Raw genomic sequence first — 27,102 nt, 5'->3', positions numbered from 1 at the left:
ACAATTGTTCTTTTATAATATATGACCTCTAGTTCACCTTATCTTTCAATCATAGGCAAAGTTTGAATCAATTCTGTACCTTTCAACTGACTATAACTATTAATTTGATGGGTAACATTTATGTGTTTTCCTTTACTGTTTAGTCTTATCCAGTACTGTTTGTAAAAGTTTTGATTTTTTAATCATTTATTATGTTATGCATGGTTATATATGTGTTTACATGTTTATACATTTGCATATTTTGTTTCATATGTGTCAATGTAGCCCCTGAAGCAGCTCGATAGAGCGAAACTCGGCCTGAGTCGGGCTTTTTACTACAAAATATTAATACATTCCTTGGTGTTTACCGATCTTCTTCTTCGTGTGGTCGCTACTTGCAATATTGGATCGGTTTCCGGTTTGTTTCTTTGGATCTCCAATACTGTGCCTCTCCTTTAGGTTTTTACATTAGTCTGCATTTTTTAGAATTCAATCTTAACTGCTAGACCTTAAACCATTCTTCCAGTTTTGTTAAATCCCTCCTCAAGTTTCCACACCATCCTGGCTATCTACCATGTTGCAGATTTTGGTATCTATCCTATTGTAGATTTTGGTATTTTAAGCGAAAATAAATCCTAACAATCCTTTCGCTATGTGCTCATGAAATTGGTCCATGGTAAAAATATTTTCAATTTTTTTTTTGTGACACCTGAAATGAAGCTAATTTTGTGTCTGTTTTACTACAATGTTCAAGCTATGCTTTATTTGCAGCAGAATATTTCCTAACTGACTGTTCATTGGTGTAGCTGAACTGTCCTACCTGCTCACACCCCAGTTTCCTTACTGACTGTGGTGTCCCAATGATGTTCTTAAGCTGCCTCAAAATGCCAACCATTAGTTAAGGATTAGTATTATATTTCAGAGTTCCTTGGTTAAGTACCTGATAATCTGAACCAGTGTTTTTTTCTTTTTGTCATCACTGATATAAAAATGGAACCCTTCAATTATCAAATCAGTCATGCCTCATAAACTAAATAATAACAGGTAGAATTCATGTTTCTAGTAGGCAGCATTCAGAAAGCTAGGATTTTAATGATTTAGGGCCTGATTTATTAAGGGTGTTTTTTTTTCCTATTCTGTATCAATGAGAAAAATGTTTACTAAATCAGACCATTAGAATGTCTTTCATCGGTATGAATTAATTGGAGTAGTTAATTGCAACTATTTTGCCAAAATAGTGTGATGTATAATGTAGGTGAGATAGTAATGGAAAAGAATATCTTAATAACTGGAATCAGGCTAAACTTGGTAAAGAAATATATTTTTTATAGATCAGCTATAAAGAAACAAAATACTTAAAAAAGTAAAGTGGTGATTTACTATTAATGTTGAATTATTGCATTTTCGATGCATTAATAACTATAAAAAGAAGAGCTGTCATTGTCAACCAACTCAAGTAGACTTAGCAACATATATATGTAATGTTACTATAATCAGCATATGCTTGAAAGGTTTATTTTATGAATAATGTGTTAAAGATGAATGGCTGTACATGATAAGAGCAATTTTCAGTAGCACCCCCACCCCCCCACCAACCCACCCCTCAGCGTCACAGAATGTACACACCCTTTAGTACATGCTCCGCTTTGAAGATAAATGTCAAAGGAAAATTCCCCAAGCAGCATCCTTTTGCATACTGCCTACAAGAAACATTCATGCAAAGTGCTCATTTATTTTCATTTCCAATCCACGCATGTATCAGAAATCTAGGCATCTGGATTAACTCAAATCTTTCTTTTAAGCTACACATTAAAATAATAATTAGAGTTGGCTTCTTTAAACTATATGTCATCCATGGCCTAAAACATCTTTTGAGTGACTCTGACTTTTGCACCATGGTTCAGGCGTTGATCCTTCCAGCCCTGGACTATTGTAAAATGGTTTATTTAGGCCTGCTTTCAACAACCTTGAAACCACTACAGCTCCTTTTAAATCCTGCAGCTAGATTGATATCTGGCAATTGTTGAAATGAACATATTACCCCAGTTATGATTGAACTACTTTGGCTTCCACTTACTAATTGAGTGATGTATACAATTGGGGTAATTGTCCATAAATTGATAACATCAATCGATTGCTCTTGATCTAATACTTTGATTCTGCTCTACAGTCCATCACGAGCCTTGAGATCACATCAGCAGGCCAGTCTAGCTGAGGCAAGAGCATTTTCATTCTTAGTGGGCAGCACTGACATTTTGGAATACTCTTCCTGAAGTACTGCAGCAGACTAACTATGTTAAAACTCTTAAGTCTATGTTAAAAAGTTTAAGGTGAATTTTAAATGCCTGGCACACGCAAAAAGGGGTTTATACTTGCGCATGTGTGCCGGGTGCGCAAGAATGCTATTTTATAAAGCCAGAATTTGTGCACGTATTAAGGCATGTGCATACATGTGGGCATGATCATTTAGGCACATGCATGCACATACACTTGCTACTGCCCAATGAGCCGCGATGGTGCAACCTTTCTCTTTTAATCTTGTTTTTGTCTTTGCTGGGCTGGTCCCTCTGGTGAGTGGACATAGATGAAAGTCAGGAGGTGGGCGTATTAGGGACAGACAGGGACCTACTGGGGGACTCAGGGAGAGTTCTAGGGACATACCAAGGGGCTTGCAGGAAATGAATCAGGGATAAAGAGGGTATACCAGTGGAATAGGATATTCAGGTGTAGACTGGTTCTTAGAAGAATAGATAGAGATGAGACAGGGTGTTCCACAAAGGAGGCTAGGAGAGCGTGTTGTATCTAAATATTGAGGGGGTTACTCATTCTTGGAGAGTCCCTTTTCAATAATGATTATAATATCTGCATTGATAATCAGAACAATACAGATGAGGAGAGAAAGAGAGCAGAGGCGGAGAATGAGGAGGTGGAGGTACCCCTTACACAGAGTTTCAGGACTAGGACACATTTTCTGGATCTGTCAGAGGAGTGAGTCATATGCCGATTCAGGTTCAACAAAGAAACCATACTGTACCTATGCCAGCAGTTACAGTGGGACCAGCAACCTACTACCCAAAGGAACCAAGGTCACTACCACCTGGGCCTTTTTTTGCTACTGGCATCTTCCAGACACGTCTAGGGGTGTCACATTTGGAATCAGTCAGTCTGCCACCTCTATGTGTATAGATCAGGTCCTGGATGTCTTGCTCCAGACACAATATTTTATATCCTTCCCTAGCTGAAAAGAGATACGACACCAAATAATGACTGATTATTAACAAATTACTCATTTCCCCTCTATCTTGGGGGCTATCAATTGCACTCACATCTCCATAAGGGTACCAGGGGGAGATGAGACCACTTACCACAACTGCAAGGGCTTCCAATCCCTCAATATGCAAGTGGTCTGCAATAGGGATGTGAATCATTTTCTGATGATTGAAAATATCGTACGATATTTTCAAACTCATCAAACTCATCAAAAATTGGGAGGTCCCCGAAAGCGACATTTTCATGGGGTTCTCTTATCATTTTGGGGGGGGGGGGGGCGGGAAGAAAGGGCACATAAAACAACCCCTAAACCCACCCCGACCCTTTAAATCTAATTCTTTAGAATCCCCTACCCTGCCGACCCCCCAAAAACTTTCTTAAAATACCTGGTAGCCCAGCAGGGGTCATGGGAGTGATCTCCCGCTCTCGGGCCATCGGCTGCCACTAATCAAAATGGTGCCGATGGCCCTTTGCCCTTACCATGTGACAGGGGCTATTGGTGCCATTGGCCGGCCCCTGTCACATGGTAGGAGGAATGGATGGCCGGTGCCATTTTTAAAGATGGCACCGGTTGTCCATTGCTCTACCATGTGTCCATTGCTCTACCATGTGGCTGGCCATTGACACCAATAGCCCCTGTCACATGGTAAGGGCAAAGGGCCATCAGCGTCATTTTGTTTACTGGCAGCCGACGGCCTGAGAGTGGGAGATTGCTCCCGGGACCCCTGTTGGACCACCAGATACTTTAAGAAAGTTTTGGGGGGTCGGGAGGGTGGGGCAGTCTAAAGAATTCAATTTAAAGGGTCGGGGTGGGTATTTTGTTTATCGGCTCGGGCGCAGCCAATAAAAAAAAAACGTTCGGACCGCGGGAAACAGAATTTCTCGATGGTCCACGAAACTGAAACCGGAACCGATTCTGGTTCCGATTCATATCTCTAGTCTGCAATGCCAAGGGCTTCATCATGAACGTCATGGCCAGGTTTGCAGAATCCACTCACGATGCCAACACTCTCTCGCAATCAAAAATTCATGATTGCTTCCAGGAAGGACACATCACTGGGGGATGGCTTCTATATAGGAAGATACCTATCACTTCCACCACATACCAAATTCAACACTTCCTATTATTTCCCTTATATTTAGGTTGACTGAGTGTTAGTACTGCAGGTTTGCGCAGCTGCAGAAGTCCTGTGAACTGTCCCATTCTCAAACCCAAAAGTATATATAACCAGCTTTTCTGTGGCATCTCCATGACAGGTGACAGATGCTATGCACTCAAAACCTGGCTCATGATCCTCTTAGCTACCCCAGGGATTGCAGCTGATTGCCACTACAACAGGGCACAGCAGAAGACCAGGACTATCATTGAGAGAACCTTTGGCTTACTTAAAATGTTGGATAGTTCAGGAGGATGCCTTCTTTACAGCCCACTTAAAGTCTGTGAAATCTTTCTAGCCTGCTGTATTCTATATAACCTTGCCAAAATCAGATGCATGCCTCCTCTAGAGGGACTACAAGAGATTCAGGAATATGAGGATTTATTTATTTTATTTATTTTATTTATTTATTTAAGTTTTTTATATACCAACATTCAAGACGATAGTCCCATCATGCTGGTTCACAAGAAACAGGAGTGCAGAATATAATAAATAAACTTAACAACTTGAACATTAGTGCAGAAAAAGCAGTTACATGTAACAAGGAAATATAGAACTTGGAATAAGAAGGAAAATGAATATAAGATAATTACATATAATAACATTGTAAGAGGTGGCTATTGATGATATTGCTGGCGATGAGTGTTAATTGTTGGGAATTAAATAATGTTGGAGTTAGGAAAGGCCTGTGTGAACAGCCAGGTCTTGAGTCTTTTCTTGAAGGTTGAGATGTTGGGTTCCATTCTAAGATCTGGGGGGATGGAGTTCCATAGGGTGGGACCAGCTGTGGAGAAGGATGATGATGATGATGAGGAGGATCTGAATCAAGCACAATTGCCGGAGGGACATCACATGAGTCAAAGGCAGGCTATAGAAGAAAGGAGCACTCAGATACAAAGACGTTTCAGAAGGTGAATGTATATTTATTTACAAAAAGGTAAAACAAAATAAATTCTAACAAAAAAAACTATGACTTCCTTGGCCAGCCTCTTTTGTGTACTGCAGGAAGCTCACAGGGCTTAGACTGTCCTAATCTAGAGCTCCCTCGCAGTGGAGTTCTGACACCTATCACACTGCTGTCAGAGGGCAAAGGACCTTGTAGCTGTCCAATTCATGGCTGCCAGGAGAGTCCTGCTAGAGGCAGCATAAACTGTGGTGGTGGTGGTGGCAGCATGATGGTGGTGCAGGTGGCTGTGGTGCAGATGGAACCTCTGCCTGGTGAGGTGGCATCCAGGCACAAGGTGTGCAGCCTGAGGTGCAGGCAGCACGAGGAACCTGAAATTGGTAATGTACCATCCATGCACATGGTTCTGCATAAGGTGGAGGATGCTGCATCCAGGGCCCCATGGAATGCCATGGAGCTGTTGTTGGTTGTTGCTGGAAGTGGGCATCCTCTGCAGCATCTCCCTCCACACTGTAGTTTGCGCATCTGTTGCTTGGCAATGGGCTCTCATCTCATGCTGCAGACCCTTCATTTCCTCCCTCATGGTATCACAAAGGCTCTGCATTTCCTCTCTTATTGTGACATTGAGGCTTTGCACTTCCTACCTCACCACAACCAGACCTTTGCCCTGGTCAGATGAGCTGCTGTACTGTAGGCATTGGGTCCTTCTGTTCCGCTTCCTCTTGTTGCTGCTTCTCCTCCTCCACATATATTTGAAACATAAAAATTGGACAGGGGTTGGAAAAACTAGGGACCAATACTATTTATAAGAACAGAAAAAAAGACTAGAGCAGTAGGGAGGCCATGGACAGCAGATATAGGGGGTGGCTGGTACATACCCAGGTGCCAAGCTAAGACCAGCAGTATTCATCTTGGCTCGCAGATGTAGCAACCAGACCCACAAAGACTGCTTCTATCACCCTTTGCTCCTCCTCCATCAACTGCATGGCCTTGCCAAACTGACGTTGCGCCTAGGACCGGGTTCCAGCATTGGGCCTTGGTCCAAGTTGAAACCCTGGCATTGGGACCTGGCCTTCTGGTTGGGCCATGGCATCAAGGCTGGGCCTGTTCTCCAGTGTAGGCCAAGACCAAGGTCACGGTGACCTACCCCAGCCTCAGCCTACACAAGACGAAGGCTTTGGCCTGGCTTAGGTCTTTCCAGTTGATCTACACCAGACTAAGTGGGAGAGGGGGATCCTGGCCCTGTCATTTTTCTGGGTCAGTGGAAGGCTTCATTTTTGTTTTTTTGGCGATTTGGGGGATTTTTTTTAAACATGTTTGATTTGTTTTTTTCATATGAATGAAATGAATCAAAGAGTCCATGAACTGACATTTGTGGGGAAAAAGTCTCCCAAAAATGAACTGAAAAACAAAAATGATTTTTTTTTCCCTGCACATCCCTAATGGAATGGGGAGCATTTCTAAGAATGCTAATCTGGAGATTCTGGATTTCAGCTTTCTACCTGAAAGCCTAAATTTGGCTTCTAGAATCTCCCTCTGTCACCTTCCTATGTCATTGGTACCTGCATTGACCAAGATAGCTGACTTCTCCCCAGCAAAGTCTAAAATCATATCTAGGGATTGTGTGAGGTCTGCCAACTTTGCACCAGGCAGGCAAGTTATCAAGTGATCCTCATGCCCACCAGCCACCCAGTTATCTACATTCCTAAAATTTCAATCAACTACAATGGCCATGTTGACCCTATCTGGATACGTGCCTCTAGAGATGCATACTTGGTACGAGAGGTTACCTGACAGGTAGATTTTAGCTCCAGAATTACCTTCTGCCACATTAAAGTGATGCTCCTTCCAGGTGACCTTTCTTCTGCAATTCAGGACAGGGGGTGGCCAGATTGGAGGTTGTACAATGTCCCTTTCTGTGTGCCTCAGCTCCTCCATGTCTGCCACTCTAACCTTCATATATCAGACTCATTCTCTAAGAGCATAGCTTTCCCCATCCTGCCCTGCCCTCCACTCCGCATTTTCCACAACAAACCTGTCTCTAGAGGCTCTAGTAGGATGCTGAATGAAAGCATCTATCCAGTTGCTGATCCAGAAACAGCAACTTTTCATCACCAAGATTTGGGGAAGATGGAACACTTCTTGCTAACCAACCCAAAGTGAAAGGGCCATTTAGCACAAGGTATATTCTGGGAGTTAGTATGGATGTTCACTTTTCCTTATTAATGTTTATGTTATATGTGAGGCCATGCTATTGAGAGGGAGTTTTAGCATGCCCTTGGTAAAAATTTAGAAGTAAAATGTAAGTCCTGTGCGCCTGTGCACATGGATGCACTGATTTTATAACATAAGCGCTTATTTGCGTGTAGTATATGCGCTCGTTATAAAATTGGCTATCCACGCATACATGCGTGCACAATTTTATATTGAGACGCGCATATGCGCACGAATGCCGTCTCGAGTGTGTAAGTAGGGGGATTTTAGTAGGTTCGTGCGGCGACGTAATAGGCCTTTTTCTCAGTTCGCTCCCAGTTTGCCCCAGTAAAGAAGAGGACTTCCTAAACCCCCTAGCTAACTTGCCTCCCTTTTCCCCTATTAGCACTGAGACTTAAAACCCCGCTGACTAGCCTCGTTTTTTTTGTTACACGACTTACACGCTGCTCATAGCAGAAGTAAAGTTATGTGGTAGGGGACTCCAGCGAGCACTTTTGCGCATAACTACTTATGCACTGACTTCATGGTGCAGTCCTGGCCTGCCCATGCCCCGCCCCTTTTGGTGAGAAAAATTTGTATGCGTCTGCTGGGAGATACACACGTACCCGCACGGTTTTTAAAATCCGCGTGGTGCACGCTAGGCCGAGTCACGGGCGTATCTCCCAGCTTTGTCGTGCATAGGGCTTTTAAAATCAGTCCTTTATTGCAGATCATGTCAAGTCCCATTATAATATGCACATAGGGAGGGCACTTTTCAGCAGTTCATGAATAGCTAAGGTTTTCATGTCCAAAATACTCACAGATTTTAATCTAAATTTCCTAAGTAGACATTCGCTTAAGTCCGCTTTGAAAATTAGCTATTGTGCACGGAGCCCAAACGTGACATACATGTACCTATTTACATCTGCCAAAGAATAAGTGTAATTGTGTGCGAGAAATCTTCTCCTGCTCTTTTGCATTTCCAGCTTGGTCAGAATTTGCACTGAGATCTGGCATCTCCCTGGTGATTTTTCTCCTGTTTGTTTTATATTCCTTCCCCCCAACACACTAAGTCGGCCATTGACATGATGATTATGGACCGGAGGCCAAGCACCAGGGCTCTTTCCAGAACCCTGCAATCATGAAATCTGAATCTGGCCCCCAGATGTCACTTTAAAGTCATGATCATGATGACTTCCCCTGGGGGGGGGGGGGCTGTAAACATTTCCTCCACACCATTATTCGCCCTGGCTGATCCAGGAAGCAGAAGACTCAACTCAGAAATTGAGCTACGGCAATTGCATAGCACTTGCCAGCTGCACCACCAGGCCAACCCCATCTGGTTAATTTTTTAAAAAATGATGTTTTCATATACTGCTTTACCCTTTGAAAACAAAATAACTTTTCTGAACGTGGAGAGGTGGACAATCAACTCTGGAGAAATTTCTTCATATCCGACACTGACTCGAAGATTGGCAGTTTGCTAGGACCTGAACTCCTCATCTGGGCTGGGTAAAGACTGGTGAAAGATGTATTTATTTAGTTTTGCATTTTATTTATATTCTGCCTTTTGGCATTCCAAAGCAGATTACATTTAGGTACTGCAGGGTTTACAGTCAAAATTTTGTTGCACTGCCTGAGGTCCTCTATAATTTCAAGGACATCTTGCTTATTCTGTTGTACAGCTTGAAAAAAAAAAAACTAGAAAGAAAAAATACATTGTATATAACGTCCTCTCTTCATAGGTCAGCTTCTATCCTTAGGTTTTTGTCAGGAAAGCTGTGCAATTTCAGGATTTCAGCTCTCAGATGGCCAACCTGTTTGGGCTTTGGAGCCAGTGCTTGTTGAGCCTTTTCCGCTTTAATGCAATTATTCTTTATGTCAAGCCCCAGGATTTTAGGGATTCAGACAGACCTATACTGATCAAATTTTCAGACCTATACTGAACAAATTAAACCCTTCCTCCTGCTGCAGCAAGCTGGATAATCTTCCTTTTACAGAATTCTCTAATCCCTCAATTTTCTTTGTTAAGAAAAGTTGTTTCCTCTCCAATATTTCAGTTATTTGTTGGGCAATTTTCTTTGGTGTTGCCACATTTTGCAGGCAAAACTTCTTCAATTCTGGCTCACTTACCTTGCACCAGTGAAACAGTTTACATGATCTTCTTACCCCTGATCTCCAGTTTTGAGGTTATGCTGTTGGTGGTTTTCCCCAAAATGCTATCAAACATATTTTAAAAGTCTGAACTATATCAGATGAGACTAAATATACAGGTACTTCATCCCTGAAAATGAAGTCCTCATACTACTGGGATTTCTTTCTGGAATGCTTCTTAGCCAGCCAATGAGGATCAGCAATAAATTCTCCACCTCTTTACCCTTTGCGTGACAATAATGAACTTGGTAAATAAAGATTCAAATGATAAACTTGGTATAGTTAGGACAGAGCTCATCTATGAAGTATCTCCTTACATCTACATCATCATTTGTTGACCTCACTAGAAGCCCCTTCTTCAGTGGTACTCTTTCTGTAGCTAGTATCATGAAACAGTAAGGATGATCACTAGTTAATAATATTTTTAAACTATCAGAAGGACAATTTATATACTACACTGTCCTGTATCACTGTAATGTAGGAAAGTCAGTGACTCACTTATCTTGGCAAGGTAGTTCTTGGGAACTAATCAGGATTATAAAACATCAAAGCCAATTAATGCACAATTGACATCAGGGGCTAATAGTTCTCATCATTTTATTTATAGGCCACTCTGTACTAATTTTTTCCTAGGCTAGAATTATCTCCAGTCCAATACTTTAGCTGTAGCAGATTTTCCAGCTAGCTGTGGTTTAAAAAGCTCCATGAAAGTGTGTTGAGTCTTGACCTGAATCAATTAGAAATTGGCTTCTCTATAACCCATGGTTATATTATCCAGCATTTATAAAGATAATGGCTCGAAAAAATAAAAATAAAAAATACTGCCAAAAATGATGTTTACTTAGAAAGAGACAGGCTGTGCAAATGGTAAGATCAAAAAGTGCAAGTGTAATGCAATCCAAATCTTCTTGCTTAACACTGGTACTGATCACTACCCATTATAAACCCAAGAACCGAAGCTGGGCGTTTTTGATTTCTTGTGTAAGAGAGCATATTTTTACAAATTTTATACATATAATTAGCAGCTTAATTTCTTCTTTGGCTCTGTTAGCCTTAAACTGTAATGTAATGGTAAAGTGTGAAGACAATCAGATTCCTGTATCAGTTCTAGCTCTTCACTGCCCTCTGGTGCATTCCACTCTGCTATTGCACTGTTTAGTTTGCATACTGTATTCCAGTTTCTTACAATAAATTATTTCTCGAAGGAAGGGGAGAAGGAGAGGGTAAATGATCTAACTTTGAGTTAATTAGAGGCCTCTTGTTTTTTGTTTTTGTTTTTTTTAAAGCTTCTTAAGCTAAATTGTATTTCTAGTATCTTGCTTCTCCTTGGATCTTACGTAATACTAATTATCATAATAGCATGATGACAGGTTTCTCATTTATACTATTATATTGCAATTTTAGATTGCCTGAGCCCTTGTGTACAAGTTATGAAACTACAGAAAACATAGAAAGATAATATGACAGTAGATAATGACCACAAGGTAAATCTAATCTGCCCAATTTTCATTCATGTTGTAATATTCCAGATCCTACTTTGTCTCTGGATTCACTCTCACTTCCCTTCTATTGCCAGAGATCATAAGAAAGATTTTACATGATACCATATAACAGCCCAAATAAAATATTGCTGCCTTTGGCTTGGACAGCTTCTTGGGATAATTATTTCTTCTTCTTAAGGATTTATCAAGAAATATGAATATGGATATTATTGTAAATAAGAGGAAACATGTCACAATTATGGGGAAGATTGTGTTTTATCCCAGTCCAACAGGCCTGTGCTAGTGATAGGGACACATGACTAGGTATCTGTAAAGTAAGACAGTGATGAGTAGAATCAAGAAAATCCATACTAGCCTTTCTGATACCTTCCGGAGACATTATAGACATACAGGAACCTATTTACAAATGCTGTGGCCTTGACCATAGGTAGGGTAATTTTCAAAGTCATTTCCATTAGTAAAACAGTGCTGTATCCATGGAAATAGTAGTAATGTGCATTCATTTGAAATGACATAAAAAATATCAGTAACATTGTCTATGTCACCATTTTGTTTTTTAAACACTAAATTTTGTGTGGGGGTTCTATTGTTTTTTTGTCTGCACTATTTGCAAATAACAAACATCTCAACTGAGTGGGTCTCCAGAGACTTCCTGTCCCACCCCTACCCTTACCATTGCAGGTGGCTATTTCCCAACAAATTGTAAAATTTATTTTTAAAAATACCTGGTCACAATCCCTGCTGCCAATCCCCATCCTCTCCCCTTTGTTAAAACATAATCCCTCTTAAATGTGCTACTTGCTAACTTCATGGAATGCCCCCTAGTCCTTCTATTATTCGAAAATGAAAATAACCGAGTCACATCTACTCATTCAAGACCTCTCATGATCTTAAAGACCACTTTCATATCCCCCCTCAGCCGTCTCTTCTCCAAGCTGAACAGCCCTAATCTCTTCAGCCTATCCTCATAGGGAAGCTGTTCCATCCCCTTTATCATTTTGGTTGCCCTTCTCTGTACCTTCTCCATCACAACTATATCTTTTTTTAGATGCGGCGACCAGAATTGTACACAGTATTCAAGGTGTGGTCTCACCATGGAGCGATATAGAGGCATTATGACATTTTCCGTTCTATTAACCATTCCCTTCCTAATAATTCCTAACATTCTATTTGCTTTTTTGACTGCTGCAGCACACTGAGCTGATGATTTTAAAGTATTATCCACTATGATGCCTAGATCTTTTTCCTGGGTGGTAGCTCCTAATATGGAACCTAACATCGTGTAACTACAGCAACGGTTATTTTTCCCTATATGCAACACCTTGCACTTGTCCACATTAAATTTCATCTGCCATTTGGATGCCCAATCTTCAAGTCTTGCAAGGTCCTCCTGCAATGTATCACAGTCTGCTTGTGATTTAACTACTCTAAATAATTTTGTATCATCTGCAAATTTGATAACCTCACTCGTCGTATTCCTTTCCAGATCATTTAAATATATATTGAAAAGCACTGGTCCAAGTACAGATCCCTGAGGCACTCCACTGTTTACCCTTTTCCACTGAGAAAATTGACCATTTAATCCTACTCTCTGTTTACGTTGAAGCCTCTCATGAGGGACTTTATCAAACGCCTTCTGAAAATCCAAATACACTACATCTACCGGTTCACCTTTATCCACATGTTTATTAACCCCTTCAAAAAAATGAAGCAGATTTGTTAGGCAAGACTTCCCTTGGGTAAATCCATGTGGATTATGTTCCATTAAATCATGTCTTTCTATATGCTTTACAATTTTGTTCTTGAGAATAGTTTCCACTATTTTTCCCGGCACTGAAGTCAGGCTCACTGGTCTATAGTTACCTGGATCGCCCCTGGAGCCTTTTTTAAATATTGGGGTTACATTGGCCACCCTCCAGTCTTCAGGTACAATGGATGATTTTAATGATAGGTTACAAATTTTAACTAATAGATCAGAAATTTCATTTTTGAGTTCCTTCAGAACCCTAGGATGCATACCATCCAGTCCAGGTGATTTGCTACTCTTTAGTTTGTCAATCTGGCCTACTACATCTTCCAGGTTCACAGTGATTTCGTACAGTTCATCTGACTCATCACCCCTGAAAACCATCTCCGGAACTGGTATCTCCCCAACATCCTCATTTGTAAACACGGTTGCAAAGAATTCATTTAGTCTTTCTGCAATGGCCTTATCTTCCCTAAGAGCCCCTTTAACCCCTCTGTCATCTAATGGTCCAACCAACTCCCTCACAGGTTTCTTGCTTTGGATATATTTAAAAAAGTTTTTATTATGAGTTTTTGCCTCTATGGCCAATTTCATTTCAAATTCTCTCTTCGCCTGTCTTATCAATGTTTTACACTTAGCTTGACAATGCTTATGTTTTATCCTATTTTCTTATTTATTTATTTATTTATTTAACATTTTTCTATACCGAACTTCATGACAAGCTTCATATCAGGCCAGTTTACATCAAACTTAGGGGTTAACTTAACAAAAAACCATATAACAGGAAGGCCGAAGCGCAGATACAAATAACAGGGAGAATGAACTTGGGGGCTAGGGTAGCCAGGAAATAAAGGACAGAAGAAACTGGAGAAAGAAAAACGTATGACTGTAAAGTGGCTGTGTCGGTCATTTAGACTATTGGGCTAAATGAAAGAACTGTTGCGATGTTAGGCTTGAGGGAAGGCTTGGACGAAAAGCCAAGTCTTGAGTTTGGCAGATGGATCCTTCTTCCAGTTTTTGAAGGATGTTTTTTTGGCTAAAATAGCCTCTTTCACCTCACCTTTTAACCATGACGGTAATCGTTTTTCCTTCCTTCCACCTTTCTTAATGCGCGGAATACATATGGACTGCGCCTCTAGAATTGTATTTTTAAACAATGTCCATGCCTGTTGAACACTTTTAACCTTTGCAGCTGCACCTTTCAGTTTTTTTCTATTTTCTCATTTTATCAAAGTTTACCTTTTTAAAATTTAGTGTTAGAGCTGCAGATTTACTTATTGTCCCCTTCCAGTTATTAGTTTAAATTTGATCATGTTATGATCACTGTTGCCAAGTGGCCCCACCACCGTTACTTCTCTCACCAAAGCTTGCGTTCCACTAAGAATTAAATTAAATTAAATTAAATTAAATCTAAAATAGCAATAGTAATTGAATAAATATTTGAGTCACTCTGAGAGAGCTCAAACAGCAAACAAGCTTCTCAAACGGGGCCCCCTGCATGTGGCGCGACTATCAACCGGGTCGTACTGTCCACCCAACCCGTCTTGAAACATAGACCAAGGAGTCTAACATGCGTGCTAGGACCTGAAACATGATGAACTATGCCTGGGTGGGGTGGAGCGGCTGCGGGTGTAGATCTTGGTGGTAGTAGAAAATATTCAAAAAAGAACCCCGGGGAGAGTTCCCTTTCCTTTGAGCAGGAAAGGGCTCCCTAGAATGGGTTCGCCCCTAGAGTATGGTGGTTCCGTTGGCATCTAATGAGAACTGACCTCTCGCTGGTCTTTTAAAATCTGGTGAACGTAGCAGATATACAAATGAGAACTTTGAAGGCCGAAGCGGAGGAGGTTTCCATATGAACAGCAATTCAACATGTGTCAGCGGGTACTAAGAGATAGGCAACACTCGGGAGAGTTCCCTTTCCTTTGCACCGGAAAGTGCTCCCTGAAATGGGTTTGCCCCAGAGTGGGGCCCGAGCCTTCAATGTGTGGCGAAGTGGGGAAGGTTTCCATGTGAACAGCGGTTCAACATGTGTCAGCGGGTGTTAAGAGATAGGCAACACTCGGGAGAGTTCCCTTTCCTTTGCACCGGAAAGTGCTCCCTGAAATGGGTTTGCCCCAGAGTGGGGCCCGAGCCTTCAATGTGTGGCGAAGTGGGGAAGGTTTCCATGTGAACAGCGGTTCAACATGTGTCAGCGGGTGTTAAGAGATAGGCAACACCTGGAATGGGTTTGCCCCGAGAGTGGGGCACGAGATTAGGAAAGTGTTGCGACGAGGGGGAGGTTTCCATGTGAACAGTGGTTTAACATGTGTCAGCGGGCGTTAAGAGATAGGCGACACCTGGGGAGAGTTCCCTTTCCTTTGTGCAGGAAAGGGCTCCCTGGAATGGGTTTGCCCCGAGAGTGGGGCACGAGCCTTCAAAGCGTGGCGAAGTGGAGGAGGGGTTTCCTTGTGAACAGTGGTTCTGGTTCAACATGTGTAAGCGGGTATTAAGAGATAGGCTAACACCCAGGGAGAGTTCCCTTTCCTTTTTGCAGGTATGTTGTGGTTTGATCTTTCACTTCTACCTGAACTGGTTCACTGCCAGAAGAAAATGGCATCTTTTTCATTTGTGAAAGATAATTCAACAGAGGATGTTTTTAGAGCAATAGAGACTGCATTTGTGAAGCAAGAACTGAGCTGGAGATTATTTGTGAATACCCAGAAGCTATTAACTATACTTATGCACTTCAGCTGATGACAAAGGAACTTGAAGAGCTCTCAGAAATAAGAAAACTGCTATTCAAGTCCAAATCTACAATATCAACCTATGTTGACTTGTACCCGACACAGTGCCTCTGTAAACTATGGGAACACAGAGGATGAACTAGAGTACAACTACCTCCAGTTTTCTATAGTACTAGAAACATTAATGTTGGCACCTAAGAAAGATTTAGGGAAAATGGCCCATATTATAAAGGTCATGAAAACTATTGAGCATATGAAATATGCAAGCTCCAAACATCTTAAGTTAGCTTTTTATGTTCTTACACTCCAAATGTTGCAAAACAGGAAAAAGAATATTCTGGAAAGAAGTTATGCACAAATACATGAAACTGAAATTAGAGATACTAGAACTAAACTCAGGCAGGCACAGCATTTGGGGTCAGGCCCTTGTAGTGACATAAGGGCTGGACAGACAGGCACATCAGTTGAGGGCAGGCCCTTGTAGTGACATAAGAGCTGGACAGTGGACAGACAGGCACAGTGCTTGGGGTCAGGCCCTTGTAGTGACATAAGGGCTGGATGGGCAGGCACATCAGTTGAGGTCAGGTCCTTGTAGTGATGTAAGGGCTGGACAGACAGGCACAGCGTTTGGGGTCAGGCCCTTGTAGTGATGTAAGGGCTGGACAGACAGGCACAGCGTTTGGGATCAGGCCCTTGTAGTGACATAAGGGCTGGACAGACAGGCCCAGTATTTGGGGTCAGGCCCTTGTAGTGACATAAGGGCTGGACAGACAGGCACAGCGGTTGAGGTCAGGTACATGTGCTGATATTATCTGGAGCATATGAGGCAGTTGGAGCTGCTACAAGGCTTTAAATTGCTTTTATTCATCTTGCCATTCACAGGGAAAATCTGGAAACCCAAGCAAAGGCATATTTATTTTCAAAAACACTAGCATTTCCATCAACTCTGGAGCCAGCCTTGAGCGGTGAGGGATCATGATATCCCCTGTCATTAAAAATACACGTTCACTGGGCACACTGGTTGGTGGACATGACAGATATCGCTGAGCCACTTTGGCTAGGTGTGGACAGACAGTGGACTTGTGTGCCCAATATGCCAGCGGATCTGTCTGCATGTGCTCTATGGGGTTCTATGAGATACCATGTCATTGACATTTGTGCTGGTGTCTCCTTTGCTTGGGTGGGCTGAGAGTCCTTCTTGCCAGCTGCTTTTGCTCTAGCCCATTCCAGAACAGATGATTTTTTAGGGGCAACATGGCTTTGGCAGACTGAAGTGGAGGAGGAAGTACTAGCTGTCACTGACAGAGTGCTGCTCCTGCTTGGGCTTGCACTACTCTCTGAAGTGCCCGCTGTTTCCTCCTCTGCTTCATGCCTAATCTTTCTCTGCCTATGGTGCTCCTGTTCACGGACATTTACTAACAGCAAGTCCTTCACAAATGTCAGACAATCAGATTGTAGGGCAAATTTCCCTTACACATGGGGATCACAGACTGTAGCGAGCATGTATTTCTAGTCTTTTGTTAAAGGTCTTAATCTATCTTGCACCTGCTTCTGCAAAAAGTCCAGACAATGCAGCACCTCTGCTGTCATTCCCTCTTCCTGTTTAAAGCCCTCCAAATTTTCCTCCAGAAAATTAATTATAGGGATGATGTCAGCCAAGGTGGCCCTTCTGGAACTCAGCTCCTCCGTGGCATCCTTTAAGGGCTGCAGGATTTTTACCAGCTGACTCATGACTAACCAATCATGATGCCCTAGGGGACTCTGCACACCTATGTCCATTTCCACAAAAAGGTCATGAAGGGGTGTCTGCTGCTCCACTAACCTCTGCTGCATCATATAGGTGGAATTCTACTGGGTGCCAATGTCTTGAATGAGACGCTTGTGAGGCATCTCCAGATCAGTCTGCTTTTGTCTGAGAACCTGCCCCGCCTTCACACTTCTGTGGAAGTACCCTGCTATGTTCCTGCACTTGTGTATTAACGTATGCAGGTATTCATTCTTTTGGTGATTGGACTCCAACCCCAGAGCTGACTTCACTACCAGGTGCAGAATATGTGCAAAACATCGTATGTTCTGAAAGCGCCTGTTGGATATTGCCTTAACCATGTTTGCACCATTGTCTGTGACAAAGAACACTGCCTGAAGATTCCTGTCTCACTGGTGTAGCTGCCAGACCGCCAACATCTGTCTCAATGCATGCTAGAATATTGGCTGAGGTATGGGCCTCGTCCGTCAGTAAAGCCCACCTCCACCCTGATACTTGTTCACTAATAGAACTGCTGCCTGCCCCTGCCTCAGCCAGGCCCCACCAGTGTGCTGTCAGGGAGAGCTAAGAGTGTGCAACATTCATGGCGGTCCAGATATCACAGGTGAAATGCACATTTCCCTCTGCCTTAGCTAGCAGTGCTTGGATGAGACTGTGATACTGGTTGTACAGGCTGGGGATGACCTTTCTGCTAAATGTGGTTCTGGAGGGGACTTTGTAATTTGGAACTAAGACCTTCAGCTAATGTTTGAAACCCACATTCTCCACTACCTGCAAGGCTGGTCATCAAGGGCAATCATTTCCCCAATGTTCCTGGTTACAACCTTTGAAGCTGCCTGCCTCCTTCCCTGGGATAGCATTACTGAACATATGGCCGGGGGCTGCTGGCCTGCTACCTGACCGATAGAAGAGACTGAGGGTGTGGGATGACTCTGCTCCTTTTCAACCACTTTATGCTGCCTGGAAAAAGGGGTCCCCTGACTGCCACCATCCCCAACTGTTGGGTATTGCTTCTGCATATGATGCATCATGCCAGAATTAGTTAGATGTCCCATTTGCTTGCCTCTGCTATTATCTCTGGCACAGTAATTACACTGAGAAAAATGTGGGTCCTCCCTCACTTTAAAGTGGCTCCAGATCACAGATTTCTTTTGTGATCCCTTCTCTATAGCCTTCGGGGTGGATGTTGGCACTGGAGTTGAAGTAGTGTGTGTACCCTGAGAAGCAATGCCAGGGGCATCAGTCACACTCTGTGCCTCTGCTGACTGCTCTTCTTCCTCATCATCATCAGTTTCATGTCTCCCCTCTACCACTGAAGTGGAGGCTAAAACGGAATGAACTAATTCTCCTAAACCATCTTCAGCTATGAAGTCTTCCATTTCTGATGAAGGGAATCCTATACAAGATGATTCTTCATCAGAATCAAATTTAAACAGTGCCTGCACTGCATCTTCAGTGCTAACTCGAGTCTGCTGTCGCACTGCTGCTTTTGGGTCTCGCTCATTTGTCTTGCATGGCTCAGCCTCCCCTTCCCTCATCTCCAAAACAACAGGATCAGAAACAGGTGGTGGCAGTGCATAATGTTTAAATTTCAATTTTTTTCTGGATGGAACTGCCTGCTCCTCCAGATATTTTAGATGGAACAGCTCCCTTTTTAACTTTAATAGGGGACTGGCACTGCATTTTGAAATGCTTCCTCTGCCAGTGCCTCCTCTGCAAGTCCCAATCACTCAACCATGTCTACCTTTCCCTGATATCATGGATTTAATGTCACTGCCTACTAGAGATTTCAATTAAAATAATTAATTCTTTATTGGTGACTGAACACCTCTGTACCAATATATGTGAGTGTGGAAAACTACACACACAGACACACAGTGCAGTGCCTTGCTGTATACCTCAACTGAGACTGCTGTATGTGCACAAAAAAATTTAAACTCCAGAGGCCTACTGGGGATTTGGAGTAAAAGAACACTGCTATACCAATATATGTGAGTATGGAAAACTACACACACACACACACACACACACACACACACACACACACAGTGCAGTGCCTTGCTGTATACTACAGCTGAGACTGCTGTATGTGCACAAAAAAAAAGTAAACTCCAGAGGCCTACTGGGTATTTGGAGTAAAAGAACACGCTGTACCAATATATATGAATGTGGAAAACTACACACAGACACACAGTGCAGTGCCTTGCTGTACACTACAACTGAGACTGCTGTATGTGCACAAAAAAAAAATTAAATTCCAGAGGCCTACTAGGAATTTTGAGTAAAAGAACACCTCTGTACCAATGTATGTGAATGTAGAAAACTACACACACACACACACACACACACACACAGTGCAGTGCCTTGCTGTACATTACAACTGAGACTGCTGTATGTGCACAAAAAAAATATAAACTCTAGATGCCTACTGGGGATTTGATTAAAAGAACACCGCTGTACCAATATATGTGAGTGTGAAAAACTACATACACGGTTCAGTGCCTTGCTGAACACTACAACTGAGACTGCTGTATGTGCATAAAAAAATGAAACTCCAGAGAAAAGACTGGAAGCTTGAGCAAGTACAATTCCTAGTGATCCTGCTTCTTTATTGAAAATACCAACTCCCAGACAGCCACTGCAACTCTCACACTATCTCCCACTCACACTACCCATACCCTGCCTGCACCCTACCCCAGGGGAGTAAGATCAGCAGCAAAATGTCACTGCTGGCAGCTTGTCTTAGTGGGAGAGACAGAGAGACAGTCTGAGTTTAATAAAAAAAAAAAAAGTGCAGTAAAAAAAGCCTGGCTGGCACAGCAGCAAAAACGAACAAATATATTTTTCAATGGAAAATTCTATCAAAGTCGCAAGCAATAGCAATTGAATATAGATTTGAGACACTCAGAGACTAGCTCTGAGTAAAGCTACCTCCCCAGATAAAAGCCGAGAAGAAAGTGTGTGGCGCGCCACGAGCTTAAGGTAGAAATTGTACAGCAGGAATAGCATCTCAGAGCACTGAGAGCAGTGATTGGCTGAATTAGAAAAATGCTTCGCTCTGATATGTTGGCTTTCTGGTCTCCTTGCCAACCTGTCTGACCCACTCTATGACAGGGCTTTGAGCTCACTGATGATTCACAGGAAAGGGCTGGTTGTTGCTATGGATACTCCCACATAGCCTTCTCCCATTTCAAATGGCCGCTAAGAAAGCAGCACTGTGAACCAAAAGAATGAAACTAATATGATATGTTTCATTCATGGGGGATCGCCATGTATTTCGCGAACCCATGAATCAAACAAACGTATTCGTTGTGGATTGCACATTCGTTGAAAATGAATGCACATCCCTACTGCTGCATCACATGAATTTCTTCTGTTTCCTGCATATAGTAGAAGCTGGACTCTGGAAGTGAGGAAGTCTGTTCAATGCAAAGAACTGAGGAGATGGGATAGAGAGAGGAGGAGGAGTCAATGTGGTGAGGAGCTGAGCATAGGGACCCTTTTGCTTCTGGAGTAGGAAATTATTCCATCCTTCCTTTCTCTATTTTTGGTTTCTTTTTCTTAAGATTTTTGTTTTGCCAATATGCCTTTGTACCCTGGAGCCCAGGGGCTCAGTGTATGTGTATATCATGTAGAGGACCAATATCCCTCAACCAGAGAGCATGGGTGGATTACAACTAGTCCTAGTGGGGGAATGAATCTGGGTTTACTCCTGGGGAGAGAGAAGGAGAAGATTTGTTGACCTCATCCCATGCTTACCATGACTATCTCATCAAAATAAAGAAGGAAGACAAGAATATGGATGTACCATTCAGGTACAAAACAGAGAAGTAAGGAGAATGACTTAACAACTGGACTAAGATATGACAAAACTGGGACAAGATTATCTTATCCACCAAATTCTGGGAGGAAGCTCTTGTACTATCCTATCCTATTAATTGGACAGGATCATGAATAAAAGAATCAGTTGACTCTAGTAACATCATATATTAATTGGAATGGATTTGAGATAAGAAAAAATATTTAACATCACAAATTTATTGAAAGAACTGAAGCTGCAAATGGATTGAAGAATATAAGAACTGATAACTTATTTTCATCAGTTTTCCATCAATAAAAACTAAATTGCTTCCAGCATGAATATTACTGCAGTTAGTAATAGTATGATTATTAATGCTGTATACAGAGATTTTAAAACTGGATTGTCTATTGAACAATGCTCTGAGCCTAGGAAGTTATTTTCTCCCCTCCTCTCTCCTCTGACAGGGAATCGTGAAGTTTCAGAATGTATGACGAGCAGGAGAGGATTTTCACAGTTAAAACTTTATTTGAGGTGCGGTCTTTGGGGGTCTTGTAATGGGATGCAAGCTCAGGGGTTACATATATAAATACAGTTGTGCTCATAAGTTTACATACCCCTGGCAGAATTTGTAAGATATGTAGCATTTAAAAAAAAAAAAAAAAGCATGAGTGATCAGACAAAACATGTCTGTTATTTTTAATGTGTTTCAAATATTAAACTATTATGCATCACAGAACAGCACAATCACTAAAGAAACCATAGCAATAAGGGAAATAAGAAAATGGTCCCTTTCAAAAGTTTGTAAACCCATAGGGGCGGATTTTCAGAGCCCTGCTCGCCTAAATCCGCCTAAATCCGGGCGGATTTAGGCGAGCAGGGCCCTGCGCGCCGGTGCGCCTATGTTGAATAGGCCTACCGGCGTGCGCAGACCCCGGGACTCACGTAAATCCCGGGGTTTTCCGAGGGGGGTGTGTCGGGGGCGGGCCCGAGCCGCGCAGCGTTTAGGGGGCGTGTCGGCAGCATTTTGGGGGCGGGCCCGGGGGCGTGGTTACAGCCCGGGGCGGTCCGGGGCGTGGCCGCACCCTCCGGACCCGCCCCCAGGTCGCGTCCCGGCGCGCTAGCGGCCCGCTGGCGCGCGGGGATTTACGCCTCCCTCCGGGAGGCGTAAATCCCCCGACAAAGGTAATGAGGGGGCTTAGACAGGGCCGGGCGGGTGGGTTAGGTAGAGGAAGGGAGGGGAAGGTGAGGGGAGGGCGTTAGAGGATTCCCTCCGAGGCTGCTCCGATTTCGGAGCGGCCTCGGAGGGAACGGGGGTAGGCTGCACGGCTCGGCGTGCGCCGGCTATACAGAATCGATAGCCTTGCGCGCGCCGATCCAGGATTTTAGCTTGCGCCTGATGCGCCAGCAAAAGTACGCCTATTCGCGCGGTCTGAAAATCTACCCTAAGGTGAGGACCCGGATTCAAGCCTAGGCCCAATGTATTCATTTAAAATGAATGGAACAAATAAGGTTTGTTTCATTCTGGGGCCCCAATTCATTTCAGGACCCCACCACCTAATGAAACCTATCGGCATTATTCATAGCATTTTGCATATTCATTTTAAACAAATGCACATTCCTAATAAATAGGGGGAGCACACCCAGCATCTGCAATGGTAAGAGAAGTGCCATATTTAATCGTAAAATCTCTTTTCATAGCCAGTTCTACCCATATCTAAGATCCCGATCCTGCTAGTTGTTAAAGGAAACAGCTGAATTTTTAAAAGATATAGCTATAATTCCCCATGGGAGAGAGAGGAACTAAGGGGCTATGCAGTTATTTTACAGCAGGCTCGCTAGCATGCCCCAGCACAAACCCATTTGGAATTGGTTCCTCTGGGTCCAGTTCCTCCTACTCCTTCTCCTCCAGAGCTGGATTTTTCTGTCCTTCCCGCCTCCCTCTGGGCCAGATAGTTGGCCCAGAGGGAGGCGGGACCCAGATAGTTGGCCCACATCGGTAACGATGTGGGCCAACTATCTGGGTCCCAATTGTCATCCCTGTAAACCCTCACCACTCGCTATCCTCTGTTCCCCAGTATCCCTTGAATCCAAAGGTCTTGGAGGATAAAAAACCTGTCTTTGCTGAATTAAGTGCTCATGGAATCTGGTTCCTCTCCCACCTTCTTTCCCAAGTCCCTGTAATACCCCATCCTGCCAGTTCAGAAGTACAGCACTGGTAAATACTGCTTTGTCCAAAACCTCTGTGCTATAAATTCTATCGTCCTACAATCTACAGCGTGTCCCTGTAGTCCCTGATCCATACACACTTTCTGTCTCAGGTACCTCCATGTTCTGCATTTTTCTCTGTGTCAGTTCATGAGTCTTCTCAGTAGCTCTTTGCATTTACCTTCCAAGGCCAGCAATATACCTGGACTCGCTTCCCAAAGGCTTTAGTCACTCCCTTTCCATTTTCTCTCAAGCACACCATTCTGTTCTTTCTGACCTAACCGTTCCATCTAGCTCTAACCTTTTGTAATATGTTGATGAGCTTCTCCTTTGTTCCCCTTCCCAGTATGCTTCAGTCACAGACTCATTGCACTACTCTAGCAACTAGCACAGAAAGGATTGAAGGTGTCAAAATTTAAGTTACAGTGATGCTTACCTATGGTTGTGTATTTGGGTTATTCCATTTCGAAGGTCCAACACGCCTTGATGGCATATCATGTTCAGGCTATATTTTGCACTCTCACCCCTTCCACTCTTAAACAACTTCACCCTCCCTGGGCACTGCAAACTTTTATATATTATGGATTGCTGATTTTGCCACCTTGGAACAGTCCCTGTATGATCTCTTAACCCCCCCCCCCCCCATCTCTTCTGGCCACAGGCAGAAGAAGAGTCATTCACCAATCTCATACAGGTACTAGCCTCTGCCCCGGCTCTGGTACTGCCCAATTTCTCATTGACTTTCTCCCTTTTACGGCAGGGGGAAAAGAGGAAAAGGGGAATTAGATTCAGACAGCAACCAACAAGACACTGGATTTTAAGGTCTGGGAAAACAAATAAGCATGGGGGTAACTTGCTGGTGTAGCAGTGACTACACTTAACCAACATGCCTGATACTTTGGATACAACTCGAACATTGCCCTCTGCTTCAATGGCAAGAGGTAACAGGGAATTGGATTCAGACAGCAACCAACAAGGGCCTGACTTTGATGGTTGGGGAAACTAAGTAAGGGGGTTACTTGTATGGCACAGCAGATGCTACCATAAGCTTGCATGGCAGACTGGATGGACCGTTTGGTCCTTTTCTGCCATCGTTTTCTATGTTTCTATATGTTTCCCTGTATTATCATGAGAAAAAGGGGTTTGCTTCTGGGATTCTGACTCAGACTCATGGTGATAAGCAGAGACCGATTGTTTTTTTCACTGATTAGCTTCATTCTATTGCCCATGTTCCCCTGGTTGTATGAAGGCAGTGGCAGCTGAAACTATCTTAGCTGTGGCCACCTCCACTTTTGTTCTAGTGAATCCACTTCATTTGTATGCCTTCCATTCTGAATCTACATTTCTTTTTCAGTCCAAAACCCAATTAATCTCATATACATCTGACTAAGTATTCACTTTTTCTATTGGGATCTGGCAATGCCACCATCCACTGGTCTTCGCCCTTAAACCCTGATTTTTTCCGCCCCCTCCCTGATGATCGTGTCCCCATGACTACTCTTTTGTGGTTGAAAAGGACACCAAAATCCACATGGATATTTCCAAAATTCTCTTATAGAACCCAGACTTTATTTTCTTTGTGGAAGGGTCCTGCGTTAGAAACACTTCTGGTTACTTACATTCTGCCTACTCTGTTTGTTCACCCTCTTCAGTTATTGAAGTGGCACAGAACTGTTCACTCTCACTTGAGACTGTATTTTTGCACTTGCCCAGACTGTGACAATACATACAGTAGGGATGTGATTCATTTTTTGACGATTAAAAAAAATCGTCAGATATTTTTTAAATCATCAAAAATCGTTAGAGTCGCGATACAATAGAAATTCCCCCGATTTATCATGAAAAATCGTAAATCGGGGGAGGGCGGGAAAACTGGCACACCAAAACATCCCTAAAACCCACCCCGACCCTTTAAAACAAATCCCCCACCCTCCCGAACCCCCCCAAAATGTTTTAAATTACATGGTGGTCCAGTGGGGGGGTCCCGGCGTGATCTCCCACTCTCGGGCCATCGGCTGCGTTAATAAAAATGGCACCGATGGCCCTTTGCCCTTACCATGTGACAGGGCAAAGGTAGCGCCGGCGCCATTTTGAATATTGGCAATACGGCCCGAGTGCAGGAGGTCACTCCCGGACCCCCCGCTGGAGTTTTGGCAAGTCTTGTGGGGGCCAGGAGGCCCCCCAAGCTGGCCAAAAGTCTCTGAGGGTCCAGCGGGGGTCCGGGAGCGATCTCCTGCACTCGGGCCATATTGCCAATATTCAAAATGGCGCCGGCGCTACCTTTGCCCTCACTATGGGCCTCATTTTCCAATATCGCATTGGTAACGCAGTAGGGGGCGTTACCAATGCAAATGAGGCTTCTTTCGTGCAGTGGGGAAACATGGCATGCGGCGATGTTTTCGCGAAAACATTAGCACCGCAAGCGATGTTTTCCCAGTGTGCGATGATTCTTTCGGTGTTTCATCGCAGTGCACGATAGTCCCGGACAGCCCGTTTCAGGCTCCCGGGGGGGGGGGGGGGAAGAGAGAGAGAGAGAGAGAGAGAGAGAGAGAGAGAGAGAGAGAGAGAGAGAGAGAGAGAGAGAGAGAGAGAGAGAGAGAGAGAGCGAGCACCTTACTATAGTGCCTATGCCCTAGACAGGTATTTTAACCCCTATGGGAGGGCCACCTACTAACTCGGGGTGGGGATTAGGTATGAGCGTCGGGGGTTGGGGGCCACTTTCGCATTCCACATGAGACCTACGGAAAGAACAGTGGTCTCTAGTGAAGATTTGCTGGCCGTCGGAGTGAGGAAACTCACTCCAAGAAGAGATTTGGGCTACGTTCTCTCCACCTAGCTTGTTCTTGCCCAGGTAGAGTGTCCATCAAGCTAGGTGGAGAGAACGTAGCCCAAATCTCTTCTTGGAGTGAGTTTCCTCACTCCGACGGCCAGCAAATCTTCACTAGAGACCACTGTTCTTTCCGTAGGTCTCATGTGGAATGCGAAAGTGGCCCCCAACCCCCGACGCTCATACCTAATCCCCACCCCGAGTTAGTAGGTGGCCCTCCCATAGGGGTTAAAATACCTGTCTAGGGCATAGGCTCTCTCTCTCTCTCTCTCTCTCTCGCCTGAAACGAGCTGTCTGGGACTATCGTGACTGCGATAATCCTTTTCTGGCCCGTAGCGCAGTCCATAACGCAAATTTGAGGGTTGTAGTTAGCCGCGATAGCAGCCGCGCTAACACTGCGGCTGTTTCGCCGCACACGATAAATAGGTTCCCGCTTTACATATGCTCTGCCCCAACTCCGCCCCCTGAATACCAAATTACTAATTTGCATTCGCAAATCGCGTTAACAGCTGTTAACGCGATTTGCGAATTTATCGCACGCGGTAAACTGCTTTGAAAATGAGGCCCTATGTCATAGGGGCCGCTGGACCACCAGGTAATTTTAAAACCTTTTTTGGGGGTTTGGGAGGGTGTTTTGATTATTGGATCGGGCGCAGCCGATAATCAGAACTCAAATCAGGCTGGGCGATAAAAATTTTAAGATTTGGATCGGGACCGGAGCCGATCAGATTCTGGTTCCGATTCACATCTCTAACATACAGTCTCCAGATATGCCTTTGGGATGGTCCTTGATTTTGGGGCCCTCTAGAAGTGTCAGGTTTTCCTTACCTCTTCTGGCGTACCTAATAAGAATGCAGTATTTATCCATGCTCTC

Source organism: Rhinatrema bivittatum, chromosome 1, assembly GCF_901001135.1.
Source record: "Rhinatrema bivittatum chromosome 1, aRhiBiv1.1, whole genome shotgun sequence".
Lineage (NCBI taxonomy): Eukaryota > Metazoa > Chordata > Amphibia > Gymnophiona > Rhinatrematidae > Rhinatrema > Rhinatrema bivittatum.
Note: the sequence above shows the minus strand (reverse complement) of the source record.